Source organism: Lacerta agilis, chromosome 13 (assembly GCF_009819535.1).
Source record: "Lacerta agilis isolate rLacAgi1 chromosome 13, rLacAgi1.pri, whole genome shotgun sequence".
Classification (NCBI taxonomy): domain Eukaryota; kingdom Metazoa; phylum Chordata; class Lepidosauria; order Squamata; family Lacertidae; genus Lacerta; species Lacerta agilis.
Window position 1 is genome coordinate 49229597 of NC_046324.1, and position 12217 is coordinate 49241813.

Sequence of the window (12217 nt, forward strand, 5' to 3'; positions counted from 1 at the left end):
TCGGCTGATCACCCATTCCCACCACCCTTCCGAGTAATACCCCTCCCCACTCCCTCACTGTATTTAAGGGTTTGATGACTACCGTCTCAGTGTATCTGAAGAAGTGTGCATGCACACGAAAGCTCATACCAAGAACAAACTTAGTTGGTCTCTAAGGTGCCACTGGAATGATTTTTTTATTTTATTTTGTTCCAATTGTGGGGGCAGAGCAGAGCCATCACAACTAGTGGCTATGGCTAGCTCTCTCCACCAATACATATAATCCTCTTCAAAGCCATCCTAGTTGGTGGCCATCACTGGTTCCTGCAGGAATGAGTTCCACAGTTTAACTATATGCCCTGTGTGAAGAAGTGTTTTGCTTTATCCATCCCGACTCGTCCAACGTTGAGCTTCATGGGATGCCTGCAAGTTCTACTATTATGACACACACAGAAAAATCTGTATTCTCCATGCTGTGTCCTACAAACTTCTGTGAGTTGGGGCAAAACTCTGGTGCCGTCCCCCCAACCCCCCATTCCACCTCTGCTCTCATTTCTCAGCTAAAGGCTGGTAGAAAACAACAATACGCCCACACAGCCACAAACACGGTGAGCTCATTTCAGACACCCATTCTGGGTGTATGGGTTGGCAGTAGCAAATGTATGTTTCCTTAAAACTTGAGACGCTCTGCAATGCCTTTAAAAGTAAAAAATCGCACCCATAAGGAACTATTTGCATTATGCTGCAAAGCAAACTTTCATTCTCGCATGTCAGTGGAATGGTCTCCGTGTGGGGGGTGATATATGGACTCTGGCTGGGAAAAGCCAGCTCCTGTTGTTTGCTTTGTAATGGTTCAGCAACCCAGAACAGCCATGATAACGGCTGGGCTGGCTCTCCACGGTCCAACAGTGAGGGTTGGGTGCTTGCCACCGGAGGAAGCCGTTTTTCATCACCGTCTGGCCAGCGGCTGCAGCCTCTGGAATAAATCTTCTGTCCCATAGCGAGTCAGATTTGATAGCTAGCCAGCAGTGTTATCAGAACAGCAGTATATCCTGGAAAAATCTACCTTCGGCTCATGTTAGAAATAGACCTCGCAATGAATTCAAGAGGCAGTAAGCATTAATCTACAGAGAGCAAAAGAGCAAACCGCTTGAGCGAGATTTAAGCCATCCTGCCAGGCAGCTGGATTGGGATTTGTGCTGCGGCCTTCCAGTGCCACTCAACCTCCAACTTCCTCTAACCCTTTATGATACAAATACCCATGAGTTAACCCCTAAACTAATACTTGCAGCTATGCAGAACAGCTCTATCAACGGCAATTGGTCATGATGGCTATATAGAACCTCCAGGTGAGTGGTGCAGGCTCTGGTTATCTCCCGCTTGGACTACTGCAATGTGCTCTACGTGGGGCTATCTTTGAAGGTGATCCAGAAACTGCAATTAATCCAGAATGCGGCAGCTAGACTGGGGACTGGGAACAGCCGCCGAGACCACAAGATCTACATTGGCTCCCAGTACGTTTCCAAGCACAATTCAAAGTGTTGGTGCTGACCTTCAGGGAACCAGACAGAGGGCCTTCTCGGTAGTAGCACCCGCCCTGAGGAACGCTCCCACCAGGTGTCAAAGAGAACAACAACTACTACCAGACTTTTAGAAGACATTTTAAGGCAGCCCTGTTTAGAGAAGCTTTTAATATCTGATAAATTATTGTATTTTAGTATTGTGTTGGAAGCCGCCCAGAGTGGCTGGGGAGGCCTAGCCAGATGGGCGGGGTATAAATAATTTTATTTTTATTATTATTTTTATTATTATTATTATTATTATTATTATTATTATTATTATTATATTTGAGGACTGACATGCATAGTATTGCTTTTAGGTCCTGCTTCAAGGTGGGCATCTGGTTGGCCTCTGCAATAAATGGGCCTTTGGAATGACCCAGCAGAGCTCTTATACCCCAAAGGGTACAGTCTGGCAGCACATGATTTCCATCATCTTGCTGAAGCTAAGCAGGTCCAGGCCTGGCCAATGCTTGGAAGCTCATGGACTCTGCCTTGGTTTCCACTCCAGAAGAAAGGTAGAAAACAAACAGAAGGGAATAAATAAATGCATGTATCAAGCTTCCACATCCCCGAGGATGCAGTTATGGTTTGATCCCCAGTCACAGCATCAAGTTGAGGTGCAACACAGTTTACACTTGAAAGTAGTGCAAATGAAATTGCTGTGCAAGGTACTGAAAATGCCTAAAAAGAGCTATGAGGTGTGTGGGAGCCGATGGCCCTCCAGGTGTTGCTGGGGAGACTCCCGCCAGCCTGGCCAGGGATCAGGGATGAGGAGAGTTGCAGCTGAGTAGAAACCAGAAGGCCACAGGTGCTCCATGCCCTGCCTTAGTGTCCCCTACAAGAAAAACAGGGAAGTTGCACCGATACATGACCATCATGCAGTAGGAGGCAGGGTGGGCGACTACCAATTTTGGTTTCTTTTATAATCCAGTTTTTCCCCCATCTTGAAACTAGTTTTCCACATTGCCATCAAAATCTACAATTGTAAAAAAAAGAAATCCTTCAGAATATTTGCCAGCATTTTGCTGCAAATCTGCCCCAATAAACACATTGACTAAAACACACATTTTCTACAAACAATTTCTCCTGATGCATTTTCATACATATCGTTTGGGTGGAGGCGCCCTCTGCAAAATTTGGAGCAGTGCAAATTCCGAAGCATAGCTGTACTTTGGTTTGCAGCTTGGTTTGCGATTTGCAACTTAGGTTGTTGTTGTTGTTCAGTCGTTCAGTCGTGTCCGACTCTTCATGACCCCATGGACCAGAGGTAGTTTATACTTAAAATGCAATCAAAATCAAATTTCTCCCTACTGAGCACATATAGTTTGCCTTGATTTCATTGAAATCAGCTTAGCTTTGGCTGAGCTGTAGCCAAAGTTTTGTTGGTCTACTTACTGAGATCCTGACACCCAGCTGTCAGAAGGAGCCAGTCCTGTTTAACCATCCATGCACTGGTGGAACAAGCAGACCCTGCCCCCTATGGGTATCTCTGCAAAACAATTCTATAGATGTTTTGGACAATACTTCAAGTTGCATGTTTATTTCTGTTACAAAGGAAAGGCCCAAAGGGGTCTTATTATGAAGTAGAAACAAAATCTTTGTCTGTATGGAGCCACTGCAAGTAAACAGGATGTCCTGTCCAAGAAAAGAGCTGCAAGATGAAAGCCTTTAATTTAATTTAATTTTTAAATTGAAGCTTTAAAAAAAAAAAAAGAGCATGCGACATAGATACCAAAGTAGAAGATGGACGCAGAAAAGGTTCTATTAAGAAAAAGAAAATGGTGGCCATGGCTGCTTATGGAATGATGAATCAATGCTATAGAATTGCAACATGGCAACGGAAGTATGGCATTCAGAAGGGACTTAAAATTAAGTTGGAATAAGAAGGCTGGGCATCAACCATGCAGCACTCCTAGGGGTCACATGTATGCTGCCCTGAGTTCCATAGAATCATAGAGTTGGAAGAGACCACTAGGGCCATCCAGTCCAACCCCCTGCCAAGCAGGAAACACCATCAAAGCATTCCTGACAGATGGCTGTCAAGCCTCCACTTAAAGACCTCCAAAGAAGGAGACTCCACCACACTCCTTGGCAGCAAATGCCACTGCCGAACAGCTCTCACTGTCAGGAAGTTCTTCCTAATGTTTAGGTGGAATCTTCTTTCTTGTAGTTTGAATCCATTGCTCCGTGTCCGCTTCTCTGGAGCAGCAGAAAACAACCTTTCTCCCTCCTCTATATGACATCCTTTTATATATTTGAACATGGCTATCATCTCACCTCTTAACCTTCTCTTCTCCAGGCTAAACATACCCAGCTCCCTAAGCCGTTCCTCATAAGGCATCATTTCCAGGCCTTGGACCATTTTGGTTGCCCTCCTCTGGACACGTTCCAGCTTGTCAGTATCCTTCTTGAACTGTGGTGCCCAGAACTGGACACATGTTGGAAGCAAGGCAGAATATATATCTAAACAAAGCACCAATTTCAAGTATTGCTTTTAGTTGTCAGAAAAGACATGTCACAACAAACATAGTTCACACAAGTTCTGCAAGCAGGGGGCAGAAACTATGTCCCCCCCCCATTGCATTCTTTTACAGGGACAAGGAGGTCGTAGAATCGTAGAGTTGGAAGGAAGCCCAAGGGTGATCTAGTCCATTGTAGGAATCTCAACTAAAGTACCCATAACAGATGGCCATCCAGTCTACTCTTTTTCAGGCTAAACATACCCAGTTCCCTCAACAGACTTGGTTTCCAGACCATTGATTATCTTGGTCCTCCCCCTCTGTACCCATGCCAGCTTATCAATATCCTTCTTAAATTGTAGTGCCCAGAACTGGACACAGTATTCCAGGTGTGATCTCACCTGGAATAGAGCGGTACTATTACTTCCCTTGATTGGGAAACTAGACTTCTGTTGATGCAGCCTAGCCTTTTTTGCTACTGCGTCACACTGTTGACTCATGTTAAGCTTGTGTCCTAGGTTCGATCTTCGACATTTCCAGGAAGAACCAGGAACGCTGACGAGCCACTGTCAGGCAGTGCGGACTGTGCTGAGCCGGTTGCAGCAATGGACTGACTCAATATAAGGCAGCTTCCTCTGTCTCGAAAGTGGGTAAAAGCAGAGCCTGGAAATGGCAATGAGAGAAGCAGAGTGACATGGGTGAAATCCTCCCATCTTGCTGGAAGGAAAACGAAAGGCAGTAGAAGAGGCAGCTGAATGGAGAAGCAGCAAAGGTCACAGTGCTGTGGTTCTCACGTTCTACTCCTTGGTGGGTGGATCATGTCTAGTAATCTATTCACCGTCCCACAGTTGGAGCACCGTGCACGAAGAAGCCATCCCACGCATCCCATCCAGCTGTTTTGTGTCCATCTCCATTGAAGATGAAGAATGATCTGTGACCAAGCCTGTGGCCCTGGCCGAACGCTGGAGCGTAGGAGAAAAAACCACTAACCAGAACCAAATTTGTGTGTTGTGGGCAAGGAGTAAATGTTTTCAGCTGAGCAAAGCTTGAAGCATTGACTTCACCCATCAACTCACTCCCATTCATGAGCTAAGATGCAAAGCACTCTTTCGCCACTTCCCCTCCAATGACAGAGCCCTTTGGCCAGGTCTTTCGTAAACACAGAATGTGCCAAAACTCCTTCATAGGAGCTCCCCTGTCCAGTTCTCTGGGAAAACTCAATTGAATTTGTGTGTGTATTTTGGGAGCAGAGGGTGTGGGCCAGATATTTGGAAGCACATCACGGGGGGGGGGGGAATATGCTTGATAAAAGTGCAGAAGTATTACACCGGTTCAAATTCTTACTTAGACTGTGAGTTTCAGTGAATGATATGGGCCTTAATCTCAAGTAAGGGCATTTGGCGTTGCAGTTCCTTTAGTCTCCCTTCCCAAGTAGAAATTAAGATATCATTTACATACACAGCAAAATGAGTAGACTATACCTGTCAGAGTAGTGTGGGAAATGCTCTCTCACATCAAGAAAATAAACCTGCCTGCAACTACAAAGAGAAATAACCAAGTTCTGGTACAGCTCCTTCCTTTTGCAATGTTATTTTCCAGGGTTTTTTTTCTGCTGCTGCAAAAGTTAGAATTACTCTTGCATCGCCTCAAAAGAGTGGTTGAATGCAGTGGATTTTTATCACGCTGCAGGTGTTAACTGACTTACAAATGGCAGGATGTCTGGATCATCAACATAACTGGCTGTGTGTGTGAATATAACACCTGTACCTTTCTACATTTCCTTCCCTTCCAATGTCACAGCTTACAATTCACCCCTTCCCCACCCATGCAATCTCTCTGTGTGTCTCTCTCTACTACACCAACTCAGTATAACAATTCATGCATCGGACAGAGTGGATTGTAGCTGAGAACATATTTTGCTATCATGAATTCCTTAGTCAAAACAAAATAAAAAATTCTTTCCAGTAGCACCTTAGAGACCAACTAAGTTTGTTCTTGGTATGAGCTTTCGTGTGCATGCACACTACTTCAGACACGAAAGCTCATACCAAGAACAAACTTAGTTGGTCTCTAAGGTGCTACTGGAAAGAATCTTTTTATTTTGTTTTGACTATGGCAGACCAACACGGCTACCCACCTGTAACATGAATTCCTTAGTCTTTGCTTCAAGGCGCTCTCGTTTTTTTTCCTGGAGGAGCTTAAAATTTTACAGGGAACACACAGGGTGCTGCTGCCACCTGGTGGAAGCGGTGTGACACGAACACTTGAAATGTGAGTAAGCAGAGATAGCATTATGGTCTGCAGCTGAAAGCTGTGGAAACAAGTCAGGATTGATGCCGAATGCAAATAGCAACTGGAAGAAGCAGAGATGGACTCCTTTCACAGAAACAAGTTAATCTACTCGCTATCCCACTTGTTCCTTGTTTCCGTCTTTACAAAAAACCCTGCATTATTTTCTAGTCCCAGAGTGGCTATTTCAGTTTTGGCTAACCTGATGTCCTCCGACTCCATCAGCCCCAACTAAGCACAATTGGTGAAGGCTGCCTGCAGCACGAGGGGCAGACTGGGACAGCTATGCAGATATTCTGGATATTCCATACCCAGAAACAACATCACTGCACCCTGGGCACCTTGACTGGGTCAGGGTCCCACAATAGGGTGTGGGTGCCATCGCTGCCGCAGCTCCAAGATGGACAAGTTTATGAAACCAGGGAAAGTTGTCCTTGTCCTCGCTGGGCATTATTCCAGACACAAAGCTGTTATTGTTAAGAATATTGTTGATGCCACCTCTGACCGTCCCTAAAGCCACGCTCTGGTGGCCGGCATCAATCGCTACCCATGCAAAGTGACAGCAAGCATGGGCAAGAAGATTGCCAAGGCGTTCCAAGATCAAGTCCTTTGTGAAGATCTACAATTACAGCTCTTGATGCCTACCTTTGACACCATCGACCATAACATCCTTCTAGACCGGCTAGAGGGGTTGGGAGCTGGAGGCACTGTTATACAGTGGTTCCGCTCCTTCCTCCTGGGCCGTGTTCAGAAAGTGGTGGTGGGGGATGAGTGTTCAGACCCCTGGGCTCTCACTTGTGGGGTGCCTCAGGGTTCTGTCCTCTCCCCCATGCTTTTTAATATCTATATGAAGCCGCTGGGAGAGATCATCAGGGGGTTTGGGCTGGGTGTTCATCAGTATGCAGATGATACCCAGCTCTACCTCTCTTTCAAATCAGAACCAGTGAAGGCCGTGAAGGTCCTGTGTGAGTGCCTGGAGGCGGTTGGAGGATGGATGGCGGCTAACAGATTGAGGTTGAATCCTGACAAGACAGAAGTACTGTTTTTGGGGGACAGGAGGAGGGCAGGTGTGGAGGATTCCCTGGTCCTGAATGGGGTAACTGTGCCCCTGAAGGACCAGGTGCGCAGCCTGGGAGTCATTTTGGACTCACAGCTGTCCATGGAAGCGCAGGTTAATTCTGTATCCAGGGCAGCTGTCTACCAGCTCCACCTGGTACGCAGGCTGAGACCCTACCTGCCCGCGGACTGTCTCACCAAGGTGGTGCATGCTCTGGTTATCTCCCGCTTGGACTACTGCAATGCGCTCTATGTGGGGCTACCTTTGAAGGTGACCCGGAAACTGCAATTAATCCAAAATGCGGCAGCTAGACTGGTGACTGGGAGTGGCCGCCGGGACCACATAACACCGGTCCTGAGAGATCTGCATTGGCTCCCAGTACGTTTCCGAGCACAATTCAAAGTGTTGGTGCTGACCTTTAAAGCCCTAAACGGCCTCGGTCCTGTATACCTGAAGGAGCGTCTCCACCCCCATCATTCAGCCCGGACACTGAGATCCAGCGCCGAGGGCCTTCTGTCGGTTCCCTCACTGCGAGAAGCAAAACTACAGGGAACCAGGCAGAGGGCCTTCTCGGTAGTGGCGCCCGCCCTGTGGAACGCCCTCCCATCACAGGTCAGGGAAATAAACAACTACCTGACATTCAGAAAAAACCTGAAGGCAGCCCTTTTTAGGGAAGTTTTTAATGTTTGATATTTTTGTATTTGATTTCTGTTGGAAGCCGCCCAGAGTGGCTGGGGAAATCCAGCCAGATGGGCGGGGTACAAATAATAAATATTATTATTATTATTATTATTACCACGTACTCCGCTGATATTCCCCTTGACAAGACTGTTGTCAGGGACCCTGCGCTGAAATGTAAAGCCCGGCGGAAGGCCAAAGTGAAATTTGAGGAGATAAAAGACAGGCAAGATCAAGTGGTTTTTCTCCCCAGAAGCTCAGATTCTGTGTGGCACGCATTTGCACCAATAAATATTTTTTTTGGGGGGGAGAACAAATGGGGGGAGGGGAGAGAACTGATCCAGGCATCTTTTGAATGCAGATGAGAGAAATTTTAACCATCCTGAACAGGTAAGGTGGTTGATTTAACTTTCACTGTCAATACGGTAAACAAAACCCGATCAATATGGCTTTCCATACAAATGATGGGTCATCGTTACACACCTTTGTGGCAACTGAGCCCACAATGGTTTTTAACAAGAGTTATAAGGTACAACATTTGCAGCCATTGCATCAGGGAAGGTTTTCGTGGCACTATAACTTGGGAGAAGCCTCCCCACGAAATCACGAGCTTTGACATGCTGTGCATCAGGGCACACTTCCCCATGCCCACATAGAATAGTTGAGTTGGAAGTGACACCAAGGGTCATCTAGTCCAACCCCCTGCAATGCAGGAATCTCAGCTAAAGCATCCAAAACAGAGGGCCATCCAACCTCGGCTTTGAAACCTCCATTGAAGGAGAGTCCACCACCTCCTGAGGGAGTTTGTTCCACTGCCAAACAGCTGTGTCAGAAAGTTCTTCCTGATGTTTAGTTGGAATCTCCTTTTTTTGTAACTTGAAGCCATTGGTTCGAGTCCTACCCTCCAGAGTGGGAGAAAACATCCAGCACTGCAGTGCACAGGCTAAGAAAGGTGAGCCACCCATTTTATATACAGGGAAGCAACAGGCAGCTACTTCAGTAACCCCCCTTACACTCAGTTACAGCAGGGCAGCCTTTGCCAAGGAATATGCCATCTACAGTGGATGGGAGCTGTAGTCCAAAAACATCTGGATTGCACCAGGTCAGGGAAGGATGCCATGGACGATGCCAAGGACTGGAGAAGGGGGCACGTCTACAACCAGTGCTGGTAAGCTATGCCTCCTCCTTTCATCCTCTCTTACTGCAGAATAGTAAGGGAGTGGGTGGCGCTGTGGTCTAAACCACCGAGCCTCTTGAGCTTGCCGATCGGAAGGTCGGCAGTTCGAATCCCCACAACAGGGTGAGCTCCTGTTGCTCTGTCCCAGCTCCTGCCAACCTAGCAGTTCGAATGCACACCAGTGCAAGTAGATAAACAGATACCGCTGCAGCTCTGGCTTGTCACAGTGTCCTGTTGTGCCAGAAGCGGTTTAGTCATGCTGGCAACATGACCCAGAAAGCTGTCTGTGGGCAAACACCGGCTCCCTCAGTCTGAAAGTGAGATGAGCGCCGCAACCCCATAGTCGCCTTTGACTGGACTTAACCATCCAGGGGTCCTTTACCTTTAATTGCAGAATCTAAGCAACCAATTGCATTTTTCTCTCTGTGTGTGCACAAATCCATAAAACACAGTCCCCAATGCTAACAGACTATGCCCAAACTTAGTTAAATATAAAACAAAAGCCGCAAGGAACAATGGCGGTGATTTAAAATAAAGACAAGTAACTCCAGGGCTATGCGTTTTCAAAGTTTATTTTAAAACATTAAACTGAAGCTGAATAGAAACCACAGAAATTACATTTAGAACTTTTTGTTTAGCATTTGCTGAACAAGGGGGGGGGGGAGAAAACCCAAACCAGTAAAAAAATTAAAAAATGGCTACAGTACAATTTAATAAAACTAATGAGAGGAAAGGGAAGGATACAAAAACAGGCTCACTCCTCAGTTTATACCCCCACAAAATTTCAAAACATTTGGGGTAAGTGCAGAACACTTGAAAGCAACTAGTCATGTTCAAAGGCTTTAAAAAAATCACACACATATACATGTGTATCTTTATATATGTATAAAGTGGCATGATATACAGTACAGCCATTGTGGTTTTAAACAAAACCAAGTTAGGAGAGAGAGAAAATGTCCGTTTTGTCTTCACTGGTATGTTTCTGTGACAGCAAGTCAAAAGGTGAGGGAGAGAAGCCACAAGAGAGAAGTCCGCAGGCAATTCCCAGGACTGATGTTACAGCTAGGGTTGCCAACTGACCAGGAAAAGCAGCCTGGCCTATTCTTGTGCCTTTCCTTGCAGATCAGTGCCCAGATAGCAGAAGAACCTTTTTACAGCATGGGGACACACACAGAGTCATCTCCCAATTGTGGCTGCCATTGGTCTGCTAATGAAAAGCACAGCTATCATAGCTGGCTCATCCTAGTTGGCAAATCCTAGAAGCAAATTTAACAGCACCCAAACACCTGATGCAGTGTGTGTGTGTGTGTGTGTGTGTGTGTGTATAAAGTGGCAACATTCTTGCCAATTACTTCAATGCTCTCTGGAGATGGGAGCCCTTGTGGTGGAGAAATTCAGACTATAAGAATCCTAAGGGTTGGGAACATAAAATAGAAAAAAACCAACATTGCATAGAGAGGACAGTGTTGTTGTTGTTGAAGACACTCAGCACCTAGAATGATCCTGAGGGAGTAGAGCAACCCCTCTTTAAATATTGAAAGGAATAACACTTTGCTTTCCTCATAGCTGCCTGCTTAAAAACTGGCCTTTTCTTCTTTTTTGGTCCAAATGCACCCAGAAGGGGCAGGTTTTTTTTGCTGTAAATAAATAAAAACCCACACCTCAGCATCTCCCTATGCAGGATGTCAAAGCAAAACTTCACCCAGTTGGGCGAGAGGAGAGTCGCCTAGTTTACAAAGGAAAACTGAAATCTAGTGAAGCCATTTCCCCAACCCCACCCCTAAACTCTCATCTGACAACTGCATGTCAATCAAGAATGAAAAAAGTCTAGGGATCCCAGCTCTCACTTGGATGGTCCCATCAAGTTTCCCATTCCTGATACAGTGACTCCTTTAATCAACCACCCCACACTTTAGAGGTTATGGGAGCTTAAGCAATGGGTTGCCAATGCAGTGCCCTTGAGATCTCCCCCTGGCACCCACAGAGCCTCTGAGCCTCCCCACTTGCTGCCCCCCTTGATCATTAGGCAATAAGGGTGATTAAAAGTACTGTACATAGAGCTGAAACAGGAAGTTGGAAGAGTGGCTCTCTCCCACTTCCTTTTCAGCACTGTGGACTTCTCAAGGCTGAGATTAGTTCTACTGGGTCATTATTTAATCGGATCCCTTGGAAAAGCAAAGTGTGTCCCTGCATCTTCTTTCTCTTGGGCAAGCTCAAAAATAAAGATTAGCAGCTGAGATTCTTTCTTGTTTTAGCAGAGAGCATTCCAGGAATCAAACTCTGCAGTCCTGCAACTAGCTGTGCATAGCAATTTCTCTCTCTCACACACATAAATGGCTAAGATCCAAAAAGCTACTCTAGAGCAGGCTTCCTCAAACTCGGCCCTCCAGATGTTTTGATACTACAATTCCCATAATCCCTGACCACTGGTTCTGCTAGCTAGGGATCATGGGAGTTGTAGGCCAAAAACATCTGGAGGGCAGTGTTTGAGGAAGCCTGCTCCAGAGGTTTCCAAGGGCTCTCACATGACTCCTTTCAAACAGCAAGCTCCCATGTGGCTTGGGGCCTGCTCCTCAAGACACAAAATTCAAAGGTACACACTGGGTTAGACTTAAAGGTTTTTTGGGGTCCTGGCCAGCCATTAGTTACAACAGGGTGGGGAAAGCCCTCCAAATGTTGCTGAATTACAGTTCCCATCATCCATGACGATTAGAACCATTGGCTGGGGCTAATGGGAGTTGGAGTCCAACAACCCAAGTTACAGATTAAACATGAGTAACAGAAATAGGAAATATCTAAGGTGAAGAAAAGGGGAACCCGGGAACCCAACTGATTTAATATTGCAGGCAATTCAAAGACAGCACAATGAATTATAGCTGAAAATTCAGGAAATGTATGAGATAAATGTTTGTATGGCATAAGGAGTTGAAATCCAAGCCTCCTAGCTATTAATCCTCATGGGAGGCTGGTCCTGGAAAAGAAAGATCTTGCCTGATATTCAAAGCCTCCCACCTTG

General features: G+C 46.0%; 1 long non-coding RNA gene and 1 pseudogene across 1 annotated transcript; one reads left to right on the forward strand and one right to left on the reverse strand.

Annotated features, from left to right (window-relative positions):
* Positions 1-6665: 6665 nt before the first annotated feature.
* Positions 6666-9264, forward strand: LOC117056298 (annotated as a pseudogene).
* Positions 9265-9755: 491 nt separating this feature from the next.
* Positions 9756-10822, reverse strand: LOC117056686. Its single transcript, XR_004427751.1, has 2 exons — positions 10349-10822; positions 9756-10311 (listed from the first exon to the last, which is right to left on the reverse strand). It is a non-coding gene; the product is annotated as an uncharacterized LOC117056686 (long non-coding RNA).
* Between the last annotated feature and the right edge of the window lie 1395 nt (positions 10823-12217).